Genomic DNA, 4,246 nt, shown 5'->3' on the forward strand with positions numbered 1-4,246 from the left:
TTTTTTTTTACAACAAGTTAAATCTAATATCATTATTTTACTAATATATATATCTTAAAAGTTTGAGTTTAACTTAATAAAACTTTACTCTTAATTTTGACAAAGAGAATCGATGGTTATTCTTGGTTAATTAGATGGGCCTGGCCTTAATTTACTCCAATATGAAAGCCTTCACGGCTATTAAAACAAATATTTAAGCATTCTACGTCTCTCTAATAATTTTGTGACCTTTTGGCTTTTGTTATCCCCTCTCAACAAAGGAAAAAAAAGGTCTATTATCATCCATATCCTTGTAGTAAGATCTCAATCGATATTTACTAAATTTTTTCGTATCCTGAATTATTGGTTTGGAAGTTTAAAGCTTTTCATAAATATTTTTTTCAGAAATTGTGATGCAAGGTGGAAGTTCTAGGAAACGCAAAGGGCTCATGTCAGATTTCGAATGGGAAGATGGAGCAATCGAGAACATTAAACAAGCGTTTCAAAAATCGAGAGATGTGGTACTATATGAAACTACGAGACGTTTCACTGCGATACTTGATATGTTGAAAGATTATATCAAGAAAAAGGAACAATCTATTGGCCTAATCTGTCAACTTGAAACAGTAGATGCTCAAATCTCGCTAATGAATGATATCTTGGAGGGGCAAATCGACTTGGTTACAGAGCGTAACAGGCTAGAAGATGTTAGGGTTGTTATTGAGAAAGATGTCAAAGAATATGTTGTTTCTAATATTGATTGGGAAAAACTTCGAGTTCCTTTTAGTGGTTAACTATGTTAGAAATTTAAACTTAGACGTTCAAAGTTCTTTAATAAAATTTTTTTATTATCTGTCGAAAAATTAACGGGTATTTATTTTATTATTCTAAAAAACTAAGAATTCGTTAAAGCGATAATATAAAATAGAGATATTGACCCCTCTACAAAATTTAATTATAATTATATTAAAGTTTTGAACTAAAATTCGGAAATAAACATAAATAGTATTGGACTTTAAAATTTTACAGAAGTATTCATGGTGATATAGTTTCTATATTCATTGAATGAAATATTTATAAGAATATTTTAAACTTATTTTAATCGTAATTTTCTAAAAAAGAAATGGGAAATCTAATAATATATTTGGTGATTACTGATAAATGTAAATATACCATTTAAGTTTATCCAATGACAAAGTAAACTGCAGTTTTGACGATATCGTAAAATGAAAAAATTCCAAAAAAATAACTATATTATGTATATATATATATATATATATATATATATATATATTTTCGTTTACAACTTTTTAAAGTGAAGATCGTAGGTTTCGTTTTAGCATAATATTTCTTCCTTTAGAAAACATGACAAACCTTTTAACCAATGCTATTAAAAAAAAATATGGGAAGAGAGACTATTTTTACAATGTGAACGACCTAAACCCCTTCATTCACGAGTGGAAAATTAACGTCAAAATACTGAGGAAGTTTGAGTGCTGTCATCCTCTTTTCAAATCAACAGACTTGATTGTTGTTGATGATAAGGTATATTTACAGTATACATCGTGTTTTGATAAATTTTTTAAAAAATTATGTTGCTTACATATTTTTGAAAATGTAGGGTAAAAAAATCCATCTGATGATGCGCCCCCCTTATCGTGATATCTTTATAAACGATTTTGAAGAAGGTGAATGGATAACATTATCAAGATTCTCACTAACCATGGTTGATGGGATTTTAAGGCTAACTGATCATCGTTTTATGATACATTGGGGAGACAAAACATGGTTTAGAAGAATTCATCATTTGTCTTCCAAGCAGTTTTATTCTTTTGTATCATTTAATGATATCAAATGTGGATATTTAGACCCTGATTATTGTGTAGGTGAGATAAAAAAAATATATTATAAAATTTAAATATATCTAAGAATTTATCTTATAATGAAAATTTTATGAGCAGACATTATTGGAAGAGTTTACACTGTTGGAAATCGTTTTGAAGAAAGTCCACCATATCAAGAATGGAATGAGTTGTTTGTTGTTTTGGAAAATATTGAGTAAGTCATTCTATTTAAAAAATTTTAAAATTAAATTTTATCATACTCATTCATATTTTAATTCTAAAAGAAGCAAAATTGTAGGGATGATCGATTGTCATGTCGTTTACCAAAGGACTAAGCGAACGCCTTTTCCAATAATTGGATTCATTGTGTTTGTGATATCATATGTGTGTTACGTTTTGCCAAACTTGAGACTAAAAAAGGTTCGTATTATTTCTTCATGTTAAAAAATATTATTGCTTAGATTAATAAATATGTTAATTAATTAGATACTGTTAATGTAGATACATGGATGGCAACAACGGTGGAAAATTGTACAATGGTCATGATCAATCCTAAATGTCCTCAAGTCACACAGATGTTTGATTCCTTTGCCGAAATAGAGAACTGAATTTTAAATTTTTAAAGTGTAATTTAACATAAGTTAAATCGTTATGATATTGATCTTGGATTTTAATTATACATATTTATATTTTAATATATTATAAATTTGGTGATTATCATACCAGAATCTTATTCTTAAGAAATTCTCATAGATTTTATTATTAATAGATTAATTGACATTAAGTTTGTTTAAAATTATAATTAACAATTTTTGAAACTATACTAAATAACTAATCATAAATTTTATTATAGCATGATTTAATTATCAAATTCTATTATAGTATATATATATATATATATATATATATATACAAACTAACTAAATAGGGTAATTAAAAAATTAGTTGTGAAGATAATATAAAATTTTAATATGAAATTGAATCTTTTTAAAAAAGGTTTTAAATCAAATTCAGAAAAAAAACTATAATTAAATTATTTGATAATTCCTAAATGCTTATGGTGATACCATGATTTAGAATGTAAATATCTTAAAAATATTGAATACTTATCTAAAACGGAATATATTAAAAGATCGGAAAATATATATAATATATTTGGTACTCAATGGTAATTGTACAATTACCATTTAAGTTTTGCTGATGATAAATATTTGAAGTTTGACAGTATCTTAAAATGTAAATATTCCAAAAAACATATTTTCTGTATTATGTATATATAAATACATTTCAAATTCAGAATCGTAAGTTTCGTTTTAGTCTCGATCTTTGAAACAAAAATATGGCTAGCCTTCTATCCAATGCTATAAAAAAAAGATCGGGAAGAGAAACTATTATTTCGATGTTGACGATCTAAACCCCTTCGTTCATGAGTGGAAAATCAACGTAAAAATATTGAGGAAGTTTGAGTGCCGTCATCCTCTTTTCAAATCAACAGACTTGATTGTAGTTGATGAGAAGGTATAATTTCATTATATTAAATTTATTTTAATCTTTATGTACTTATGTATAACGTTTACGTAGGGTACGAAAATTCATGTATTGATGGGTTCTCCTTATCGTGACATCTTTATAAACGATTTGGAAGAAGGTGAATGGATAATGTTATCAAGTTTCTCATTAAGCAATGTTGATGGCGTTTTTAGACCAACTGACCTTCGCTTTAGAATACATTGGAGAGACGTGACATAGTTTAAGAAAATTTCTCCTTTGTCTTCAGATCAATTTTTCTCTTTTGTATCATTCAATGATATTAAAAGTGGATATTTAGATTCTGCTTATTGTGTAGGTAAGAATAACAATTTATTTTTCAATTGTAAGTTATGTTTGAAGTGGTTGATTACTTTAACTATTGAAAAATATTTGCAGACCTTATCGGAAGAGTGTTTAGTGTTGGAAATAACTTTGAACAAGGTCCACCATACAAAGAATGGAATGAGTTGTTTGTTGTTCTAGAAAATATTGAGTAAGTTGTTCTAATTTTATAAGCTTTACGTTTTTAATTCATATTAATTTAAACAAATTTTCAAAGAAGTAAAATTGTAGGGGTGATCGTCTATCCTGTCTTTTGCCAAAGGACTACGCGAACGCCTTCTATGATCATTGGATACATCGTGTCAGTGATATCATATGTGTGTTACGTTTTGCCAAGCTTGAGAGTAATAAATGTTCGAATTAATTCTTGCTGATAATGTTATAATGACTTTGTTTTAAAAATAAGATATTTAATTATTAAAACTTTATTAATGTAGATACATGGATGGCAACCACGGTGTACAATTGTACGAGTGTCATGATCAATCCTCCATGTCCTCAAGTCATACAGATGTTAGATGCCTTTGCTGATATGGAAATTTGATTTTTTA

The sequence above is a fragment of the Camelina sativa genome, chromosome 7 (assembly GCF_000633955.1).
Source record: "Camelina sativa cultivar DH55 chromosome 7, Cs, whole genome shotgun sequence".
NCBI lineage: Eukaryota > Viridiplantae > Streptophyta > Magnoliopsida > Brassicales > Brassicaceae > Camelina > Camelina sativa.